Genomic DNA, 25,139 nt, shown 5'->3' with positions numbered 1-25,139 from the left:
CGCCGAAAATATACTCTGTTTCTAGCCGCGCTCGTAGCTGCATGCGTACAGGAGAATACGAAATGATGGTGTTAGAACGATTGAGGAATACTACGTTGTCTCACCTCTTGCAATCAGCAAGGCTGGCTTTCGAAGAACACATTGAGACCAATGACATGTACACCCACAATATGCGAGGTTTCAGAGCCTGCCTCTTGGCACAGGACGCCATGAAGGTGATAAAGCATCAGATCATCAATCGGAGCATGGGAGATACCAGAGCCATCCTTGGATTAGACCTGCAGAAGGCCTTCGACAATATCTAACACGAATTGATTCTCCAGTCTATTGCCAGCCTCGGGCGGGCCTACGACTTCGTCCGATCCTTCCTTAGCCAGACAATTGCCAAACTAAAGATCAAAGGGTACATCTCGCAAGAGGTCACGCTCGGTTGACGCGACACGCCTCAGCGCTGTCGTCTCGCCAACATTTTTCAACATTTCAATGACCGGGTTTTCCATGGAGCTCGCGAAGATTCGAGGAATCAACCACACAATCTGTGCAAATGATATCACCATCTGGTGCGGGCGCGGAAGCGACGGCCAAGGTGAGGCCACCATGCAGAGCGCCGTCGATGCTACCGGGCTCTTACTCCGCCCCACTGGGCTTAGATGTTCTCCATCCAAGTCTGCACTACTTCTCTCCAAAAAAGTTCCAGAGGCGGCTGCCATAGTAATTAGGAACGTGTGACAGAAAGGAAAACACGGATATCCCGTGGTGAAGGGTCCCCGGTGCCCAGGGTTGACTCGCTCCAAATATTGGGTATGTATAAAGAGTCTAACGGCGCCAATGCAGCCGCACTCAGAAAGATCGCCGCCAAGGCGGAGAGTGCTCTCGGCCTGATCCGGAGGATCGCCAACCTGCACTGGGGAATCAAGGAGCAATGTCATCCGGATCATACAGGCTTTTCTGATCTGCCACCTTTCATACTCGGCGGTCATGCATAATTCGCATGTTGCAGAGAGGAACAAGCCCAATTCCCTCAGCAGAAAGGTCTTTAAGCTTGCCCTCGGCTTACCTGTGCGCACTCATATCGACAACCTGCTCAAGCTCGGAGTCCACAACACGCTCGAAGAAATAATCGAGGCGCAAGAGCGCTCCCTACTGCTCAGGCAATCCAGCACGCCGGCGGGCCGCATGATACTCGACGAGATGAGCCTCAACCCTGTCAGCCAGCACCCCGACGACGTGCGTCGGGGCACTGATTGACAGGATGACTGGATTGACAGGGTTGACTGGGCTCAGCGACATCAGGTCTGAACTGCACATCGCGCCAATTCCCTCCAATATGCACCCCGCAAACAACGTCGGCAGACGTTGGGCCAGGAGTATAGCTCCACTCGAGCATGTCCGCAACAATCTCATTGAGGCAAGCTTCGCGGTAGGCATGGGGTGTGTCCAACAAGAGGCATTCGCCGTCTCCGTCGTCAACTCCAATTCTAGGCTCACTTGCTGCGCTAAGCTACCCACTTCGAGACCCATGGTTGCCGAACAGGTTGCAATCACGTTGGCTTTGCTCAATGGTCGCAGAGATACAATATGTAGCGATTACAAGGCAGCCATTAAGGCCTACTTAACCGGGATGGTCTACCCTGACGGCCTCCGCATTCTCAGAAGCGCCAAAAGTATCTCTCCGCATTCTCTCACTTGGTATTCCGCTCACTAGGGGTCGACGGAGGGCTCTCCCTCCAACTCAACGAGGGCGCGCACGAGGCCGCGCGAGGACTCACTGAGCGCGCCACCTCCGCAGTCCCCCTGCCCCGCGGAGAATCCTTGCTCACGTTCAATGAGGTTACCATACACTACTATCTATGACGGGTATTCCCCCTCCCGCACCCCGCCTTATGCAGGGCGCCGGCGGTGACCCTTCTACATTTACAAGCCCGTGCGTATCCTAACCTTGCGGTTCTTCATGCAATATACCCAGAAAGGTATCCCAGTGCGGACTGTCCTGCCTGTCGACTAAGGGCAACATTGGGTCATCTGATGTGGGAATGTGAAGCCATCGGCTCCTCCTTCAGCGAGGATAGGTGGGCTGCGCTCTTGGGCAGCCCCGAACTCAACGACGAAGCCCTGGGTGTCCAGAGTGCCGGTGATCGGGCCATCAAGCTCGGTTTTGCGGTCCCTATGTGGAACTAGCCGGGCGGCACGGGGTCTCCCCTGCGTCTTCTCAGAACCTAATAATGTTAATTCACACACTCACTCACTCGCTCAAGGAATACGCGACCTTCGTTCGCGTAGTCGTTCGACTTCGCAGTCACCCACTGTAGATGTAGGCGTGGGGCAGGCACGTACCCAAAGGAGGGCGGGGGAGGAGGGGGCGGACCCCCCACTCTCGAAATTAAGCACCATTCCTCCCCTCCCCGCCAACGCCACCACTCCTCACATTCCTAAAGCGCCGAAATATCAATCTATTCGGCGGTCAACATTTTGCTGCCTCTTACAGCTAAAGCTGAATATCACCAACCTCCCTTAGTTTTTTCGCTGTCCTTCAACAGAAAAAATCACCATGTAGGCTGATCCTGGTGATAATGCGGAGAGGGTCCAAGATCAATGGCATATACCCCTGTGGGTTGGGGAACCTGTAATTCGGTATCTTCGGGATGCGCCCACGTATGTGGAGTGCTTAACGCCTGCTTCAGCTCCGCCGGGGGTTGGCCCGGTGTCGGACTATCGTGGGGATCGGCCCACGTGTGTGGGGTGCTTAATGCCTGGTTCACGTCCGCCGTAGGTCGGCTCAATATTGCATTATCTTAGGCTGACCCGCGGGGCTGAAGCACTGTGCTTTTCGTTTGAGATCGCTGCCATTCCATCTTCACAGAGCGAAATGGCTGTCAATTTTTTTACTCCCTTTTGATGGCGATAGTTATCGTCATCTCCTAGGGTGTGAAATCCAGTTTTCTCATTGATTCGGTGTTCGCGCGATTACCTCGAGATGAGTTTAGTTGTGACCATCTGTTCAACGATTATGCACATCGCTGTTGCTTCGTTAGTTGAACCTTTTCTCTATTTAAAAGGAAATAGAGAAAACGCCGTCGGAAGTGGATTGTGTGTTTGATCGTGTGTTTCGAATGACTCTTCTACAGTTGTCAGTCGAGTCGCCTGATGTAGTGATTTCTCTGCTGTACTAATTTGGTTGTTTTTCTAAATTCCGTTGTTGGCTCAGTACGTCTAGAACCTCAGTGTCTTGCGCTCTAGGCGGTTGTACGGGACTGGTGACCATGCATCGTTACGCAACTTTCGAAATAGCAGAATTAATCGATTTTGGCAATTACCTTTGTGGAGTAGAAAACAAGGGATTGTTCGACAAATGTATATTTCTGTATAATTCTTCCAGAGCTAATTCAAAAAGCTACTAGATATCTTTATTTTACACTATCGCTTGTTTACCAGTGCTGTTTCTGCACTTCTTTTATGAGCGAGTCTGTTCCTTGCTTGCTATGTAGCGGTTATTTATTTATTTATTTATTTATTTATTTATTTATTTATTTATTTATTTATTTATTTAAAATACCTTACAGGCCCCATGGGGGCATTGTGTAAGAGGGGTTACAGAGTAAGCAGCCTTCTAATGTGGTACACAAAAGATATACCTCAATACAGGCCTCATCAACAACACTACCAAGATTAAAACATGAAACAGGAACAACTGAAGTAATGAAAGGCCGCATAGGTACACTTAAAGAAATAACATGATTAAAACGTAACGTAAGGCATTAGTACTAGAAAGTAAAATACACAAAAGATGAACATATCAGGGAGTACAATTCTTGAAGTGATATTCAGGGAAAAGGATGCAAAAAAGCAATAATATATACAAGGCATACAAGTGAACACACGACGCTGCATAAAATAGCAATTCACAAGAGCGAGATAGCAATGCATAAAAAATATATATATCACAGGATGTTCGAAGCAGATTGCAAAGTGTACGAAAAAAGATAAAGTGATTTGTAAGTGCTATTATGAAAAATGCTCGTGTAGGAGATGACGAAATTTTTCTTGATCTGACTCAGAAGCAATGTGCTCAGGCAGATTGTTCCACAAGCGAATGGCCGTAGGGAGTGCGGAAATTTAAAAGCATGTTTCGTACCGTACATGCGCGTAAAACTTAAGTGGTTATTTAATCGACGAGACGTGTTCGAGGCGGTCTGGATATGTAGTGTAGATTGTGTGGCATTATAAACATATTTGTGAAACAAGGATAACAGAGCGATATTACGGCGAAGAACTAAAGGCTGTATGGAATGATCGAGTTTCATTTGCGTTACGCTGGAGTGATGGCTATAATTACGTGAAATGATACGGGCAGCTCGGTTCTGGACTGATTCAAGCATGTCGATTAAGTATGTAGGATGTGGGGACCAAATGGATGATGCATACTCGAGCTGTGGACGAACAAATGTCTGATAGGCCAATTTGCGGGTGTTGGAAGGTGAATTACCCAGATTACGACGTAGGTAACCTAGTGTCCTTGAAGCTTTTGCGCAAACGGCTGCAATATGGTCTGTCCAGGAGAGGTTTTCGGTTAGGTGAACACCCAAATATTTATACGATACTGTATGTAACAATTCTTTATTATTTACGTTGTATAAAAAATGTGAGTTGTCACGCTTACGACTAAAAGAAATACCTGACATTTTGATACATTTAAAGCCATTAACCAGGTGTTACACCAATTATGAATTAGGCTAAGGTCATTTTGAAGGGCTAGGTGGTCGTCAGTACAGTTAATTGATCTGTAAATAATGCAGTCGTCAGCGCAAATACGTAAGCGAGAAGTGTACCTGTGTATCTCACAGGCGTTTCTGTGAGATACACCTTATTTCAATTCTTATTTGTGGTTTTGCGTGCCTTTATGGCGTATGTTGGGCAGTATTCACACTTCTAATAGTAAAGGTACGCCCTCCCCCCTCCTCACGTGCATCGAAAGTTTACCTTGCGTGTGAACCCCCCCCCCCCCCCCCCCCCCCGCGCCAAAAAAAAAAAGTATCCTGGGTACGCGCCTGGCGTGGGGTATTGTGAGAAGCGAGCGAGATTGACGCTGGTCGAGTTTCTGAAGTTTCCTGGGTTTGGTGGGCTCAGTTCGTGTTCCCTCTCAGCGCTTGTTTGACCCCACGCGCTCTTCTGAGTGTACTGAGGGTCGGGGCGTTTGCTTTGTCGGGAAAACGGTGCTGGCTGGCGTCCAGCGCGACTGGCGGCTAACATCATGGCGCGGTTTTGGTGGCTGTACAGCGCATCTACGCTTCTGTTAATTTCTATAAAGAGCGGTACTCATGTTGCTTCTGTGGAGCGAACTGGCTCACAAAATGCTGTTTTAATTGCTATTTTCAAGAACGATGAAGGGAGTCCAATTTCCGGTAGCTTAATTAAACATTGGCGGTGTATTCAAACGGACAATTCGGTGGCGTGGAGGAAAAACTAAACTAGAGAAAAGCATAATGTCAGGCAGTTACCTCGTGAAAGCCGGCTCCTTAGACGTCGCCACACCGCCTTGTCTCAGGGGCGTATTTGGGTCCTGACTGCTTGAGCGTAAAGCCTCCACGATGGTTGGATCATTCCGCCACACTGTAATGTGTGCAGTTGGTCAAGCGTTCTCTGGTCTATTCGCTATTATATAACAAGTGCACTGAGCGTCTATAAATTACCGCTGGCGAATCACGCGGTGACGGACTATTTCTTATGAGTCTTTTTTTATATTTTTGTTTATGAATAGGGTTCAACATGCGCACGAGACATTTCCACCTAAATTTTTTGCTTCCTCCATGTTTGGTGGTGGCGTTCAGAACGAATAACAGCAAATATTGATGTCAGCACTGTCTCAACTGGAACTGCGCGTGTCCTTGCTTTGATACGCAGTGTCATGGACGTAACTACTGTTTATTCTGTGGACGACTAGGACTTATAACATTATCAGCCTCTAGCGTGGTGTCTGACATGTCAAAAACCAAAACAGTTACCCGAACCTTCTCCGGCGATATCGTGAATGCAGTGATATGAAGAAATGTGACATTGCTTAAGGTGACGTATTGTGTGGGCACAATTTTAGCAATGTCCACATTTGCGACGCAGTCGTTGGTACCACAAAGTGCCAGAAAAGAAGGGCCGAGTTTTATCCTGGGTTGCCAAAAACGCACGCCCCGCGCCTCTCAAACAAAAGTGCATGCTAGCCATACGAACGCGCTGGTGTGCACATAAACAAAAACAAAAATGTACATCTTCTCTAAAGACGTCCCTTTAGATAACTTTGTCCACACACCAATTACTTCCAGCTCTGCAAAGATCGCGCATCATGCTTATTCATTTCTTACATAGCCTGCTCATTAGACCGCAGAAGAAATAAGAAATATTCTTGTGCGTTTAGGACCTTTGTTCATACTTTTTCTCCTGTACTTGGGAACAGCTTTGTAGCCCGCACATAGGTCTAGATCCTGCATGTGCGCATTCGTATGCGCTACGAATATCCCACCACCTCATTTCCTGAACTCAATGATAACGTTTCCATTGCAGTCAAGCAATTATCTACTTCGATCTTTGCTGCTACTACCCGTACATAGGAAAGCTGTTGCCGACCATGTCTTGTTTTGCTTACATGTGAACCTAATCCATCAAAGCTCCTTACATCTCTTTTTTCTCCCTTCGCTATTTAATACTTCGTCTAAATAACGTGCTTCTGCCTATCCTTTACCCCGTGATTATTATTGTGTGCGCCCTTTAGAGAAATAAATTTGTAAATAGCCTGCGGCTCCTCCAAATCTCTCAGATCAATTTCAATAAAACCGTATAAAGAAATAGCTTCGTCCTTCTGCTGGTTTGGCATTTCCAGCCATTTATCTTACTTTCGACCAGTCTACACGTATACACGTATATGTAACAAATAGTGGTCATGTATTTCATTTCATTTCATTTCATTTTATTACCTTAAAGGCTCCAATAAATGGAGCGTTACATAAGGGGTGGCAAGAATAAAAATACATAGTCACAATAACAGGAAGTTTTTTACATTTTCGATGAACTTGGATGGGCACATAATGACAGCAACGTCGTTAGGAAGGCCGTTCCAGTCTGCAGCTGTGCGAAGAAAAAAAGAATTTGAAAACGTGACAGTGCGTGAGCGTGGACGGGCAACCTGTAGCTGATGGCTGGTGCGGTGAGATATGCGTGTAGGAGGAAGGATATAAGGTGCGATGCGCATAGGGCTATGAAAGAATTTGTGAAATAAAGATAGGCTGGCAATGCGACGACGGAGCGATAAGGGGGATAATGCGGATGCAGTTTTTAAGGAGGAAACGCTGATGTCAAAGGAATATGACGAGTGGATGAAACGAGCGGCGCGATTTTGTACAGATTCAAGATTATTAATTAGGTATGCCTGATGAGGATTCCAAATAGGCGATGCAAATTCTAGTTTTGACCTGACAAATGATTTGTAGGCTAACAATTTTACGTGTTGAGGAGCATGATGCAGATGGCGTTTTAGAAATCCTAACGTCCTGTTCGCGGATGATATTAGGTTAGTAACATGAGGATTCCAGGAAAGATCGCTTGAAAGTGTTACTCCTAAATACTTGTATGAATGAACTAGTTCAACCGGAACTTCAGATATTACATAAGGAAATAGGAGAGAATTACGGCGACGGTGAATGGACAAATATTTACACTTACGCGGGTTAAGTTCCATTAGCCACTCGTTACACCAGTCCTGGACTGCATTAAGATCACTTTGAAGAGAAGATTGGTCAGCGGTAGAAGTAATAACACGATATATCACACAGTCATCCGCGAACATACGTATGCTAGATGTTACGTTTAATGGTAAATCATTTATGTATATTGGGAAAAGTAGCGGGCCGAGCACGGATCCTTGTGGGACGCCTGATGTTACAGAGACTGAATTAGAATTCCTATTATTAATGGTGACGAATTGTGAACGATTAGTCAAGAATTCTTCAATCCACTTCAGTATATTAGGGTCAAAATTTAAGTGGGAAAGCTTTATAAGAAGGCGTTTATGGGGCACTTTGTCAAAGGCTTTAGCAAAATCTAAAAATAATACGTCAGACTGAAGATTACAATCAAGGTTAGAGTGCAGATCGTGTAAGAAAGCGGCAAGCTGAGTCTCGCAGGAGTAACCACGGCGAAACCCGTGCTGGGCAGGATTAAAAAATTCGGCGTGTCTTGCCTCTTTATGTTTTAATTCTACTCATTGCTGTTGTGTCGCTACTTGCAGCAATTAATCTACATTCCTATGTGGCTTCGGCACACGTAAATAAGATATTGCCTCTGCCGCGATTCGTTGTCCCACTGGTGCAGCGACCTTGTTAATATATAGCTCGTCACGCAGAAAAGCGCCGTCGCTGCTGACCGATGCACCTCGCCGTTCATGTCGATGAATAACATTTGTTGATTAAGCTAGTACATACAATTTTCGGTTTACTGAAATCACGGCCGTTTCACACCCCTACATTTCTACATTGGGCCTGTAGTCACTGTGACCTGCGCTTTGTCAGAAATTTTGATGAGTTCCCCAAGCCGTGTAACTATTTGCTTTAAATATTTGCAACACATTTTATATTGATTATTAATTCCGCTTGCTTTTAGAAATGCAATTTAACAACGGTTACAAAGGGGTTGCACAATAACTACACACCTTGAATTCTGCCTTGTTATATAGCAGTTCAGGTCTTGCTAGAGTTCAATGACTCCGTTTCGAGTGGACAGAAAACTTGTACCCCCACTCCCACTTGTTTGCTGACCTCACTGCATGAACATTGGAGCATACGTTTTACATTTTGACAATCGTTGTAACGTATTACAAATTTTACAACGTGCCAAATTAAAATTTTCTGCTTTTAACAAACAGTGCCGGCAGTTTCCATGCAATGGCTTGTAGCCGTCAGCCATCTGCTATAAGACTTATGGAGACCATTCAAATGTTAGCAAATTTGCTTCACGTCTTTCACACCGTACAGCGGGAACGCAGCGTTGACACGCATGATAGCAGAGAATACCGCTTCTTGCCTCCTTGACAGCGCTGTATACTGCACTGTTCTCGCAAAATCTACTAGCATCCCCTGTCTTAACCTTATAACCGGCTGGTACAAGGGTCGTGATCTTTTACCAATAACTTTGCATTCTTTTCTCTAGATTTTCTCATCCCCTGTCGCTTGTGTTCCGCACTAAGAGGGTCGTAGACGAATAAAACACTTCTGTGGCACCTATATTTATCGACGATTACCTCAGAATGAGGAGGGAAGATAACCGGTGGTCATTAAGGGTTACGGACTGGACTCAAAGATAATGGAAGCTTAACAGGGGGGCAGAAAGTTAGATGGACGGGAACAATTAGCACATGAATGGGGTAGTTGGGGAAGTATGGGAGAGGCCTTTTCCCTGCAGTTGGCGTAGCCAGGTTGATGCTGATCATGATGCTGCTGCTGCTGATGATGATGATGGTGATGACCTCAGAAATACAATCAAATGGACAATGCAAAGCCAAATAGACAGAAAACAGTTTTCTGACACTCTCCGACGACTGTGTCGTGCTGATGGTGCATTCTTTTTTTATGTCCGAACGGTTTCCTGCCACAGTATGGTTTCAGGTGGAAGAATATAGGCGAATGAGCACATCTTATCACGAGTGGCAGTTTGGTTAAAAATTGTATCTAGTTTATGGGAAGATTTGAATGGAAAATCCTCAGCAAGAAATGTCTCTCCTCTCAACAAAAAGCAGCAACACAGTATTGAATTGAACAAATTCTGTCTAGTTTCCTGCATGCCTAAGGTCACTTTTTGAACCATCGTAAGTCACAATGACTTAAATAGACATAATATCGTATATATGCGTTTGGCCTTTTGGACTGGTACTCACAATATGGGCTACAACAAATTATAGTTGGAAGAATGTTTTAGCTTTTTCCGCCCACGTCCCCACGATATCGCACCATTCGTTAGGCGAACTAGTCTGAATCTACACTTTCCAAATTTTCCACAGGCACCTCGTTACGGCTGCGCTTGCGCAACGAGAGAGAGCTTCCAGGGCGACGTTGCACAACAGGCAGATGTCGGATATGCTGGCTTTTGTCACACAAAACACGCACACACGTACACACACACACCGCACGCACATACGCGTGCATTCACACGTAATTGCACAGGCGTACACGAACCTGCGCGCACAGAGAAAAAGAAAAAAAACTGGCTATCAGACATAATGGTCCAATTGAGAAATTCTACACGAAGGGTGTTTCCACACAACCCCCTGGTATGTTTCAATCTCACACCACGCATGGCAAGACCGAGATCAGAAGGGAGAGCTTCACTGCCGAGGTGGGCGTAGTTAAGCACCACGTACGCACGCCTGTTTCATTTGTCGCAGACACCACAACTCGTGAGCGGTAACACTCTGCAAATCTGGAGCGGCTTCCGATTATGCTGTTATTTCACAGTATTGCGATTCTGTTGACAACCCGTGCTACCCTGTATTATAGAAACATTTCACACCGAACCGGTGACTGTTTTTCTTTTTCCTGCTGAGGTTCGCCTTATATTCTGACACATTCATGTCCGGCCTTAAGTACTCGCTGGCATAACCGCTGCTTTTATTCCACGCACCGATCAATCGCTTCCTCTGCCTTGCGCGAGCCACCTCCCCCCGTCTGTTCCCCTAACGCATATATGCTAGCATGGGTCTAAGATATTGGTGCGCAAGCCATGACCTGGGCCTCCACTGCTGAGAGATCCAGCATTTGGACCCTGGTTGAGCGAAAGACAGAACCGTTTTTTTTATTTTGCTAGGTACAACAGCGACAGAAAGAAGTTCCGGATTTATGCACCACTGTCTTTGCGAAGCGGCTTTACGTGGTTACAGTCTAATTACTTCATATTGTTGAGCATATGAAGTTGGCAATTTTTGAAAAGGACCGCAAGAGTTAAAAAAAAAAGCGAGACGGACAGATACAGAGGCTGCACTTTTTCCAGAAAACGACGCAGTATAAGTGATAGCAAAGTACAAGACAATTGCAAGAAGGAAGACTGCACCACCGAGAGCGACCAATTTAGTGGTGGTGTGAGGGGACTGCCGCAAGGACGCCTTTGACGGGTACTCATGTAAGGCCGTCAACTTCCGTGACCAATTCGTCGAGGCCACACGAAGTTTCTTCAAGTGCAACTGTTATTAAAGGTATTATATATATATATATATATATATATATATATATATATATATATATATATATATATATATATATAAAGTCCTGGAGCTCCCTTGAATTCGAAATACTTGCCTACCCCTTGTTGTATAAATTTGTAAACAGGGATAAGTACCTCAAAAAGGCTGGCCAATGTTTCGATAGGAGGACCTAATTTCGTCAAAGGCGGCCTCGGAATCCACGGCATGTTATTTTTAAAGGGTTATTGCAGTGAGGTCACGTGCGTTTGTCGTCGGTGGCGGTTGGTTATAAAGGTAGAGATTTCAGAGGTAATGAGCGCTGTGGCCTGACGTCTGTGAGCATCGTTCCCAAGAAGAGGGGACAAGAGCGCGAGAGCGGGAAGTCGGGGAGAAAAGAAAAGAAAGAAAAGCAGAGAGAAAATCGGGGGGATACCAAGAGGAAAAAAAGGGGGAGAAAGAACAAGAAAAAAGGAAGAGGGGCATGGGAGGGCGTCGGGGAAGGGAGAGGTTAGGCAGCATTCAGAGGTGTCGTTGGTGGCATGTTTTTGTGGCAATAGAATAGCCGGTCAGGCGGTCAGTGCGCGAGTAACACAAAAGGCCCAAAAAATCTGAGTTGAAAGCATTGATTTGAGTAGCATAGCAGGAATACGTCGAGTAATCTTGAAGTAGCTAAGATGGCGACAAGGGATCTGGGATGCAATATATCGCGTATCTGGAAAGCAGCGGAATGGTCTTTCAAAGGACGTTAGCCCAAGTAGCTCAACGTAGGTGTCGTTACGGCGGAATGCAGAAATGGCGATCCCCTGTGTGGCTGAGGCCCCTAAAAGGTATAATGACGTCTGGGATACTGTTATTAAGGAAGCAGATAAAGGTGCAAATATGTATACTTGGCCAGTAGAAAAATACGAGCATGAGGCTTACAGACAACTAAACAACCCAGAATATTACCGTGAGCTAGATAACGATCCGACATTACCCTACACAGTGACAATTACCAACAGGGTTAAATCACTTTTGGCTGATGAATTAACAACACAGTCAGAATACAAATTTCCTAAATCGAGCACCAAACTGCCGGCCATTTCTACCTCCTCTTAAAAATTCATAAAATTCCATCCACTGAAAAATTCACCGCTATTATCCCAGGTCGCCCAATAGTATCAAACAGCAAGACCCCGAAAGAGAGCATCTCGAGATTCCTTAACCACTTCCTTGGTGACTTGCCAAAAGCACTTCCGTCATTTGTAAAAGATACGCCCCACCTGCTGAGAATTATATAAGACCTTAATACTAAAGGAACACTACCCAACAACACAATTCTCGCAACTCTAGACGTCATGGCCCTGTACACCAACATTCCAATCCCTGATGGTTTATTTTCAATAAAACAAACGTTGTCTAAATACAATTAACTACACTCTACTGAAGTCTACTTGTCTCTCCTTCTAACACATCCTACTTCAAATTTGAGGAGAGTTACTACCTACAGATACATGTATCTGTACCAAGCATGGGTACGCCTTTTGCCCCAACCTACGCGAACACATTTATGGGGATTCTAGAAACATATTTCCTATCGCGCTGCACTGACAATCCCCACAAATGCCTACGATACATAGACGACATATGTCACATATCCATAATATGGGGACCTGGTCAAGACAGCCTAGATAAATATGTAGCATTTCCAAACTCTTTTCACCCAACAATAAAATTCACACCAGAACCCTCAACTGAGCGCATAAACTTTCTGGAAACAGCAATGCACATTGACAATGGGGCGCTAAATACAATGCTGTATAGGAAACCTTTGGAGAAATAATAGTATCTAGAATATACGAGCCACCATACCAGATATTGCAAAGAAGGCATCTTTAATGGCCAAGCCACACGACTACATTGCATTTGCGTTGAAAAGCAAGACTACATAGATAGACTCGATCACCTTAAAGAAACCCTATCAAACAGGAACCACCCAAACAATGACCTTCAAAAAGCCTAGACCACTGCAACCAAACTTGATCTAGCCGAGGTCCTCATGTCCCGCCCGAGAATGACAAGAACAACGCATCTTCTTACCACTGAATTCTGAAACCCACTCCCAAACGTGAATAACATCCTCAGTAAATACTACCCTGTTCTCACCAGCAACCACAAACGTAATAAAATTTTCCCGACCCGCCCAGAATAGTCTACAGACGCCACATAAATTTTACAGATATTCTTGTGCATGTCAAAGTAAGAACAAAGACGAAGTTGAGAACCGGTTCTTGTGGCCGCCCCAGGTGCTCTACATGCAAACATATTGAATCTACTACTGCAGTAAAAAGTGCAGCGTTAAATTACCCACTTAAGGTAACTTCGGCTTTCACCTGCGCACCAAGCAACGTAGCTGACGGTCTAGAATGTGCCACTTTTAGCAAACAATACATAGGTTAGACTGGACAACAAATTCATACAAGACTCAACGGTAACCGCGCGGACAAAAAACACAATTTACCTAAAGCAGTAGCCAGCCACTTTATTAAACACGGTCATAAATTTGACAAAGCAAGGCTCTATTTACTACAAACAATTTTCCGCTCACATCGCGAAGGGAAATAGACGGAATCATACCTCATACACAAGTTTAACTGCCTACACCCGACGCGAATTAATTTTGCACGTGGCAACTTAGAATCTTTAAAAGCGGTAACTTAAATCTGAAATTCACGTATTAACCGAGACACAAAACACATTAGGCCACCAGCTAACCCTAAGTCTTAACCTTACCTATTTTTCCATTCCGAAAAAAAAAAGTATTTCCTGCCTGCTACTCAATTTAATATACTCTTTCATGTTTTTACGTTTATATCAACTGTACGACTCCCTTTTCCCATGTACACCGGTCCCCACCCGCTTCTGCACAATTGTTATTCCGGATTCGGTTCCCCCCTCTCATTTCTTGTTTTGTCTGTTTTTTTATTATATGTTTCTTGAAACACCCTCACCAACACATTCCGAAGTCCCAGACGTCATTATATCTTTTTCGGAGCCTGAGCCACACAGGGTATCGCCATTTCTGTATACTGCCGTAACAACACTTACGTTGAACTACTGCGGCTAACATGTCTTGAAAAACCATGCCTCTTCTTTGCAGATACGCGATATATTGCATCCCCGACTCCTTTTCGCCACCTTAACTACTTCAAGATTACTCGACGCATTGCTGCTATGCTACTCAATTCATGCTTTCAACTCAGGTTTTCTTTTTTCTGGGGGTTGTGGGGGGGGGGGGGGGCACTTTTGTGTTACTTGCGCGCTGACCGCTTGAGCGGCCCTTCTAATACCCTAAAAAACATGCCGCCAACGACACCTCTAAATGCTGCCTAACCTCTGGCTTCCCCAACACCCTCTCATGCCACCCTTTCTTTTCTTTCTTGTTCTTCTCTCCTCCCCTTTATTTTCCCCTTGGTCTCCCCCCCCCCCCATTTTATTTCTCGCCCCAATTCTTTGTTTTCTTTTCTCCCCGCCTTTCCACTCTCCCGTGCTTGTCCCCTCGTCTTGGAAACGACGCCCACAAACGTAATGCGACAGCGCTCATTACCTCTGAAGTCTCTCCCTTTATAACCAACCGCCACCGACGAAAAACGCGCGTGGCGTCACTGCACTAATCCTTTAAAACTAACATGCCGAGCATGACGAGGACGCCCTTGACGAAGATAGGTCCTCCTATCGAAACGTTGGCCAGCCTTTCTGAGGCACCTTATCGCTGTTTACAAACTTTATACCACAGTGGGCTATTCCATATGTGAGCCCCTTGATTTTGCCTACCGCTTAGTTACACCAGTTTGCCACGAAGACATGTAGATGGGTATTTTTTCCTGTGGAATTTTCACAGCTACCATTTGATTTCCTGGCGCGCACCCAGACAGCATTTGCATGATTAGAACAAATATAGAATTACAAATTTTGGAGAAGTGATGCCTTAGGCGTAATGCTGATGATGCGAGACAGAGATATTCTATACGCTGACAAAAAACATCTGTATCTAAGCGTCTGCAATACTGATACGTTATTCGTCTTCCAAAGTCAGGAAGGTTTCTGAAGCTTCTGAAAAAGAAAACGCTAAAATAAATTTTCATAAAAACAATTGAAATTGAGTTGCGTGTGTAAACATTTTGGTAAAGTATGTGTAATGGATACCGGGCAGCAATAAAAATTTGAGAAAATTATGGAGTTTACTCCTCTTTAACGCGGACTTCTACATAGCATATAATATTGTTTGCTTTTTATGAAAGAAGCTAGTTTATTATTGACCAACATAAACCTTCTACACCCACAGGTCGAACTGACGATGTAAAAAAATATCTAATGTATAATACTTCCAATATGGACTGCGCCGTCATTAAAGTGGAAACAATGACTGCAAAGGGTAAGTACTCTTAAAGACATCTCGGCAACCATCTACTTAACACCGCGCTTAAAGAACATATTATAAGCTCATCGACGTTCCCTGCTTTACCACACAAGGGATCAGCCTTCAGTTGACACTAATAAAACGATTAATTTTTATTGGAGAGCACAAGGAACACACACGCTAGTGGATCACGTTAGACAAGTGCCGAGAGACACCTAACATTTTAGTTGGAAAAACTATGTATAAATAAAAATTACCGGCATGCATATGAAGACACTCGAAGCTAAGTAAATACAATCAAATATAGAAAATCCCTATTGTGGAACCCCACCGCTATTCCAGCTGCACAATTACCCCAAACTCTTGTCCCACATTTGCGCACAGAGAAATGCGTATAGTCACATTGCCTAATGTGCGTAGAAAAATGTGAGCGTTTCTGTCGCGGTTCCGACTGAAATTCTGAATTTTAAGGTAAACGGCACGGTCCGCGTTCCATGAAGTTCCCGCTGCACTTTTCAACTGATACGAAAGTAGAAGCAGTGGCTAAATTTTTTGTTCTGTAAGACCGTACTGCTGAGGTGAAACTTCGGGAATTGATAAATTACAAGAAATAATTTTATATTCGCGCACCAGTATATTGTAAGCGTCAGCTTGATTCCTTGGAAATATAGTAACTTGAATGCTTACTGGAGTAGGTTGGCCTTGAGAATCTAATATTTCAATGATAAAATGTTTCAGTTCTGTGTGCTTCTCATGCCTATTTCTCTTTTAGCGTCGAAAATTTCCTCGTGTATTATTCTTAACGGACTTGCCCATCACTTCTAGTATAACCAGTGACAACGAAATAACTACAAAGAAGCTCAACATGCTCAGTGCGGCTGCTTTTCATCTCTGAGAGAGCTGGACCAGCAGGAGATCACTCCCACCTTACTTAATCTGGTCCGCTAATGCAAATGCTAGGGCAATTACAAACTAAGTGCCAGTTTTTCAAGCTAAAATAATGCATTTGGCTGAGCAGTGACATTAGTAACCTATATATGTTCCTAGATGTTCATGTTTTATCCCGAAACCAGCTACACAATGACCGATTCTTAGGGCGCAATAATTCACAAATTAAAGCAAGATTAATTAAGAAAAAGTGGATAGGAGGATTACGGGACTTCTCTCAATATTTTCCAGAGTCAGTGCACCTAACCTTTCCTTTCTATCGAAGGTTTCTAACAGAATGTAGCGTACACGCAAATCACTAGGCCTCAGGTAAGTAAGCACACCTTATTGGCTGGCGTGTCTTTTAAAGCGACAGCCTTAAACGCCTCGTTGCGCAATAGGCACAACGTCCGTTCTGTATAGCGTGAGAGAATCGTCTATAGTAGGCACAGCCAATCACAGTTCCTGCCAATCACAGAGCTGCTCGCGCCGCGTGCTTTCTACCAATCATAGCCGGCGCGCCAGGTTTCTACCATCCGTAGCAGCGCCGGCGCCTGGGGGGTGGGCGAGAAAGAAAAGAACCAGAAAGCTCGCCTTCGTCCATAACGTTCGCGGGCGTTTCTCGGTAAAGATTACGCTTGCGGTTGCTCCAACTGCCGGGAAGCGTGAGAAGCAGTCAGGGACTTTTTAATACTGTCGCCTTCTACATTTATAGGCGAAGCGTAAGCACCGGTCAAATTTTTGTATGTATCATCAGCCTAGGCATCACGCACTGCGCCATTGTTTCTTAGCTAAAGCAGCAATGGAGAACCCATCACCGCTTCAACGCCCTGTGCAAGCGCAGTGCTTTCTCTGAATGGTGCCGGTTTCGATTCTGGTTTACGCCGTCATCGACTCCATCGAAGACGTTGCGGGTGCCGGAGGATTGCAGTCAAAGGTCTGGCGCGTTGCCTTCAGAAGGTGTTATCAGACGCACTTGGGCCACATCAGATTTGCGGCAGTTTGTCGATTCGTAGTGACGTGGAAAAATGCAGTAGAGAAAATTTTTTATTGACGGAATAAGAGCGCAGAAATGCAGGTCACGGTCAAAGCTCTACGATAGCGGCGAGCACAGTCGGCAATCCTCTAAAAGGCGATTCTGCCGGTCAAGCGTGTCGAGCTTTATACATTACTCGTCGCAAATTGCTGCGCAATCATGGCTACCCACGTGTCTTTCAGAAAGTACTACAGAATTCGTGTCGCACGTACAGTCCGATTACACTGGGTTAGGCGAGAACCTACACAACAGGCAAAATCCACGGCAACATAGGAGTAAGTTTCAAGTGATACCAGCGCGTCTTGCGCTAAGTTATAACGGTATGTTCTTATAGGATGAAATCTGGCCTCCGGATAACGGATAAACAAGTACACGTGTCAATATATAATAGCCCTATTGTCTCGAATATAAACAAAACGCGTCGCGTGTTGGTATGTAGTGAAACCACGCAAGCTGGAGTCATCATCCTTCAAATCGACCTCAAAAACATTTTATATGATTTTCATCATTTTCTTAAAGTTATGTCATTCTAGGCACTGTCATAACTAATGAGTGTTCATGACGTGTTCTAAGTGCAGTACGAGATTAATAGTCAATCATGAATTAGGCCACCCTCCCCCAACTTAAAATCAATCGTGCACTAAACGACGCATGTCCTTACAGCCCCCTATTTTTAAGTATTTCTTTATAATAATATAATACTTCTCAAGACATCTCGGCCACCACCTACTAGATAGCCCGCTGGTAGAACGTTTTCTAAGCTCATCTATGTTCCCTACTTTACCACAGCAAGGGATCAGCCTTTAGTTATCACTATTAAAACGATTCATTTGATTAGGGAGGATAAGGAACATACAAGCTAGCGAAGCACAAAGGACAAGTGCCCAGTGTCACCTCAATCTTTTTGTTGTAAAAACTACGTATGAATACAAGGAGACATTGTGTAATCGTGTTATATAAAATCAATTCATTCATGGTTTCATGTACAAGTCCCTGTAGTAAAGCTTTTGGCGTATGCAGAAGATGTGTCTATATATTGCGCGCATAAGGAGAGCATCCAGGCAATGACCGGTATTGTTAATAGCTTTGATGGGGTCACGGGCATTGAAGTTAATCAGCGGAACCGTCTGGACTTCTGGCACGCAGAAAGACCACCCACCGCTGAAAATTTCGCCAAGCTAAAGTGGGTGTGAACACCTCTGCAATATTTGGGTGTCGCGCTTGAGAATTACAAAGAAAATTAAGAATACTGGCAAAAAAACGAGATCAATAACGAAAAAAACGAATAGCTCGATGGTAAGGCCTCTTCAATATTTGCCAGGGCCACTGTATTGAACCTTTTCTTTCTATCAAAGCTTCCTTTCAGAATACAAGTGCTGCACGGTTCTGAAGTAATGTGCAGCAGATACAACGTGTCTTCGCCCCTTTTGCGTGGGCTTCTATGTGGAAGCTGTGCAGTCGCACGGATTTATTTCGTAGGGTGAAGGATGGGGGTGCACGTTTACCAGACCAGGGGCCCTATAACGCAAAACTACTCCAATACGTTTTTATTCCATTCTCCTAACGTCAAATTTGCGTAACCGCCGACGTAAGCATCGGGCAGTCACCCGCAGGGTTGTTTAAACAGACCAATAGAACGCTCTCCTCTTTTGTAGGAGGTCACTTTTGTTCGCTTTAAAAAGGACTAGCATTTCCTACACTGAGCGGCTTGTCTTATCTATTTGGCTGATAAGAGTCGGGGGCACACTCGAGTGAACAGGGATCATATGAGGCCGAGCCAGTGCAGTGAAAACTAATAACCGCATGAAGAGGGTGGGGCCGTTGTCTGCGATTGGTCCGCTTTCCTTTACTTAGCTTGTGCAGCCTGGCCGAATATCGCAGCTGCATGCAACGGAAGGTTAAGAATGCCTTGAAAAAGAAACCTCAGCAAGGAAAAGTTGGCACAGCAATGTCGTAAACGTGCCGAAAGTGTTCGAACACGTTTCACGGCCACGAAAAAAGCTGTATTGTATGCAAATAAACCCGTGCTCTCCGGCAGGTGCGAGTAGCCAGTGCCTGAGCGATCGGCGGCAGCCATCTTTCATTCCTTTCGGAATGCGGCAGCCTGCGGTTATTCACAGAAAAATTCAGTTTTGTTCGGCATAATAGTGCATCTTTAACGCGTACACGTCACTTTGACGCCGTGAGTTTTCGCGCTTTTGTGACGTCGCGTGACAGGCAGGTGAAGTGGGTACAGCCCGAAAAGTTTTGACCAATAGCCTAGTGCTAATGGCGAAAAGGCGTCGAATCGTAAATAATTATTTTGCTTTTTTTTTAGTCCAATCATGCACAATTGGAGTGTACCCGTCATATCAGATGGGTAGCAATCGCGCTGTGCCTGGTGTCGGGTGACTAACAGGTGAAGTGGGGATGGCCCAAAAAAGGTTTTTGACTAATCGCAGAGCGCCTATTGCAGAATTGGAATAGAAAAGTTTAGAATAGATTTACGTTATAGCGCCTCTGTTTTGCGACAGGTGGTAAGCCGTTTTTTTTTTTATAAGGTGTAACTCACCTTTTCCAGTGAACTGTCATCCATCGGTATTAAAATATGCATTCTCCGAGTTTGCAGTGGCCATCGACGTTATTTGAGTTTATATTTCGTGGTTATTTAACATACATTGTAAAAAGCGTATAGTTTTTGGCTGCAAGGTTTTCAAATGAATACTTGTTTAGTGCTTCTAAAAAGAAGCTGTCTCGGGATTTATGTGATCAAGTATTACCTGTTCCTATGTACAGCGCCACTGGCAGTGCCGACCAGGGAACGGATGCACTGAAACCGTTTAAAACAGTGCGAATTACCACTCGAGTAAAAGTGCTTTTCTTTAAACTACATGCTGACATAGTGTGAGTTGGTATATATGTCTAAGAACAAGGATTTCCTACCTGGTGATTCATCCTCTCTCATCTGTAAGAAACCGGAGACAATTGATCATGCTTTCCGAGGGGGGGGGGGGGGGGGGCGGGGGCGGGGGGCGTATATTTACGGGACTTGTTTCTGCGAACTCAAAAGAAGAACTTTTCCCTAGATGTCCATGGTATCACCTTTCTGAATATTAGCAGCGACGACGGAGTAACATGCTTGATAATTCTTACTGACCTGCACTGTCTATAGTGCACGCGCATGGCAGGGTTTCACTTTGACCAAGGCGCGCTCCCCACCCGGCTGTTGTTCCCTTGTTGTGCCTTTTGTGGAATTGCAAATACAGCAAGAGTGTGTACCTGAGTGGCTGTCGAGGATAGAGCCCTTGACAACGCTCAAAAAAATTTAAGCGAAAATTGCAGCCCAGATGGACGGACGGTTCCAAGTGTAAAATGATTTGACATTGCTTGTTGAAGTTTATTTGTAATGGGTGCATTTTCCACGAATGTATCAATCATATCACGAACGTACTTTAGCGTAGGTGAGTGGAGCAGCGACCGGGACTTGTTGGAGCAACTCAACGATGTCCGCGTAGCTTATTGGTGTAGACGCATCAAGATGTTGGCTTTGGTCTGGCAAGCCCTCGGCGATTTCCTGGTAGATTGCACGACGACGCGCAGGCGTAGATTTGATGCAGGCTGATGGAGATGCGGGGGCTGTGCGAAGGATATCAAGGAGAGCGGGCCTGCAACTACCTCCCTTACTAACGCTTTCATTTCAGCAAGTGACACTGATTGGTGGGAGATGGTAGCCAAACCAGCAATGAGGTCATCGCGTGAGGTAGGGTGACGTGTCAACGAGCGCTGCTTGCGTAGCTTCTTGGAGTTTTGGCATACAGTTATGATGTCTGTCAAGGACTGAGGATGTTTGGCAAATAACATGCTCAAAGCGTCGCCCTTCATCCCTCATAAGATATTTCTAATTATTGAACTCCTACATCTTCGCGTTGACTTTCTTACGCCAGTCCAGTAAATATTCACTGAAGCTGGTAAAGGATTGATCGGGCTGCATGTTTTCGCAAATGCGATTCCGCTCGCAATTTTTGCACAGCAGGGCGACGAAACGCAGCCGCTAAAGTGGCCTTGAGCGAGGACCACGTCGGAAGATCGGTACCATGGTTGTTGTACTTTGGCGGGATCGTCCCATTTGTTGTGGGCGCGTACCCTTTCATATGTCGTCAGCCAGTCCTCGACGGGGGTGTCGTCCGCGCCGCTGTATATGGCAGGGTACCTGTGGCAAGGCATACCAGAGCACAAGACCAACTGAGGAGACGTTTGCTGGGATGCGTCTTCAAGCATAGTTGAGCGTAGGGTGCGGAATCAAAGCTCCAGGGTTGGCATTGTTGGCCGCAGCACACTCCACCACTTGTAAATGCGTGTACTAGTCACTGGTGTTTGGGACCGATCATTAAAGCTGGGCACGGTCTCGCAGCACGAGCCGCGCTACGAGACCATGCAAGACCGTTCATGAGTAAAAGGCATGAAGAGGACGACCCACTAGACAATATATATATATACATATATATATATATATATATATATATATATATATATATATATATATATATATATATATATATATATATTTGTGTGCATTTTTAGTTTGTCTATTTCTCTATGTATCAACCTAGCTCTTAAGCCGACACAGTGTCCCAAGTCGTCAACTAGCAGGGGTCATTAGGCATTTATATGCCAGGGGTCGTGAATCCGTCGTGGTGGTTGCATCGTCGCTATTTCCGCTTCATCATTTTACCTAGTCGTATAGTTTTGTTGGGTCATTGTCTTCCTGGAGAAGTGATGCTATCGTTCACGTACTACCGTCATATTAACAGTAGTGTGAATTTAGCCTCGTAATTCGACTTTTGTCAAATGGCTGTTGTCACAATCTGATGCCACGCACTGTTAATCACACTGCTGACGGCATGCCCACGTCATCCATCGCCATCATCTCAAAAAAGTCATCCAATCGCTGCCACGCCTTCATCGTCGCACCATCTCGTTAGTGACTATGACGGCATGAAGAATATAGGATGATGACAAGTGTATGAAGAAAATCACGTGAAGAGGGCAGTATCGATGATTTTATGATGGAAATTATTTGAGGAAAGTGGAATCAGAAAGGTATAATGACAAAGATGCAACCGCCACGACTTCATGACTACAATAGTATGGCAATAAATGCATGTCGGCTGTCTGACGATGATGCAGTGAATACGATGAAATACCAACGGCAACGGTAGTCACTCTCGATGTGGGTGGTGGCGTATCAGCCGATTTCACTGGGTATCAACCGTATGCCAACCAGCCGTATGTCGTACAACCAAGTTGTCGTTTCCAGGCTGCTACATAGCTGTAATATTTCCGTAGCAGCAACTGCCGATCATTCTTCTATGATTTCGTTGCCTTGGGGCAATGTTGAGAATAGTTCCTGCGTGCTGTAACAAATCAGGCTTGGACAAGTTTAAAACAGGTCACTAAAGATATTTCGTAAAGATCGCGTAATGGGTCGTGGTGAGGTAAAAGCCCAGACACGAGCATAGCAAAGGGTTGATTAAACCGTGACCATTCATAATAGTACTGTCATCCAAATTAACAGATACCCAGAAAGCGAAACTGATAGTGATACAAACACGTCAGTGACACCAAAATTTCGCGACACGACGAGAACGGCGACGAATCTAGTTTTGACGGAGACATCTGGCAACAGTTGAAATATGAAAAAAACATGTCGCACCCACTTGATTCATGGGATGCCTTTTGTTACTGCGGCGTTTATGCCATTGCATGGAGGATAAAAAGTTCTTGTAGCAGCTTACCATTTTTGTGGTAAATGCAAACATGGATTTCAATGTATACATCATGTCTAAGCAGAGTTCACGAAACAAGGTAAGCGATGAGGATGCAAGGGCCTCTTCAGGGGCGCTTCTTATGGGTGGTACGATGCCAGATGAATTGCACAAGTTGAAGTTTAGTGTGAAAACACTGTTGAGTTGGGTGAAGTAACAAGGACATGATTTCTTCCTTCTGCTGTAGTCAAGAAGTTGATGGACGCAGCGACAACCTATAGCCGTGATTGATAAGAGTAACAACATCAAAGTTTTCAGGAAACAATTCCTCGGGGTGTGTTATTTAGAACGTGGTATCTCAGCACACGAAAAGCTTATGTCACTCTAACATTTAGTAGCAATGAACACTTTTGTGTATATGTGGATTAACCACATATATGTGTTTGGCCAATACATCGTTTCGGAAGCAGTATTTTTGCCTTCGGCGTTGCTCAAAGGAGTACCTGAAGAGTAATTTGCCAGCAGATTGAGGAAAGCGAAAGACGCGGGTTCAGCTGGTGGTGTATATTGCGAAGCAGCGGCAGGACGTGTGAGAGTAGCAAGACGTGCGGCGAGGTCAGCGAGTAGGCTACACGCAGTGGACAGCGCCTGTGCCAATGCGTCACCTGCCATAGCTTCATGCTTGCAACAGCCCTAGTTTTGCTCAGTCCGTGTCGACTCGCGCTGCTGTAACCATGAAACGATCCGTTTCCTTACTCGCGCATTCAATAAAGTGTTCATTAATGGTATCGAAGACTACGTCAAAGCACTATCTATATTTATCATAGGAACACGTGGCTCAAACAGTGTTTCGCAGTCAATTAATATGCCAGGGTAAAAAACTTATAAAAGAAACAATAGATTACTGTAATAACTATCACTTAAGCAAGAACTATCAATATTGCTCTTCAGAATGTGCTGAGCAGTTACGAATGCCCGAAAGAAGACAGAAAGAAGGATTGGAGAAGAGAGTACGATCCATCGAGCCTAAATCAATAAACGCTCTGGAACACGCCTCGGTGGTTCCCAAGACCTTTTTGTTGAAGTAGACGTAAGTGTACAGCACGAACGCTAAACCTGGACAAGATAAGTGACAAAGACAAGCGCTGTACACTTTCGGTTATAAATCACCAACTTGTCCAATCAGCCACAAGGCCTTGTTGAAGTAGATTCAGGGTGAGCTTCTCCTGCGATCTGCTTCAGAAGTACAGAAAGTACAACCATGATTCCGTGTTTTTGTTTCATCACAGTTTTCTTACAGGCGCGTTCCATGGATATCGGCAGCGGCTGGTCTATAATTTCGGCAGTATTACCGTTAGTTGAGTTCTTCTATACTTTGTTTGGCATGACAGCCTGGACAATTTTACAACGAAGCTGTTAAGGCTAGGGTTCAGTGGATTTTTCGTGTACGTCAACAAGGCCGCATGTGGAGAAACCCAGCTCCGAAATTTGATGCAAAATCGCTTCATTCTATGCAAAAGCTTATAGGTCTCATCAATTGTAAATGCATTTTCAGTACAGTACTAACCAACAGGCAGCATTTTCAAGATCAGTACTTTCGCAGGTAGATAAAATGTTTTTTTTTTTTGCTTTTTTACAGGGGTATGAGCCATTGCTTAACGGAGCATGAGCAATTCATTGTGTGACATGATCGACAAATTTCTCGTTGGGCAGGCACAGAAATGTCTTACGCATTTATTAACAGAGGTGATCCGACGATGTGTGCGTACCTATCCTCACGATGAGCACGGATCAGGACAATAAATGTGTTTGTGCCTTTGTTAA

At 44.9% G+C, this 25,139-nt stretch overlaps 1 long non-coding RNA gene across 1 annotated transcript in view; it reads left to right on the top strand.

The window, feature by feature from the left end:
* The window catches only part of LOC129385358 (uncharacterized), a 37,604-nt gene that overhangs the window by 5,292 nt on the left and 7,173 nt on the right, over positions 1 to 25,139 (top strand). Inside the window, exon 2 of the long non-coding RNA XR_011895540.1 lies at positions 15,534 to 15,623. This is a non-coding gene — a long non-coding RNA (uncharacterized lncRNA). The remainder of the gene's footprint in view (positions 1 to 15,533; positions 15,624 to 25,139) is intronic.

This window comes from Dermacentor andersoni, chromosome 7 (genome assembly GCF_023375885.2).
Source record: "Dermacentor andersoni chromosome 7, qqDerAnde1_hic_scaffold, whole genome shotgun sequence".
NCBI classification, from domain to species: Eukaryota; Metazoa; Arthropoda; class Arachnida; order Ixodida; family Ixodidae; genus Dermacentor; species Dermacentor andersoni.
This window is presented reverse-complemented; position numbering and strand designations above follow the sequence as displayed.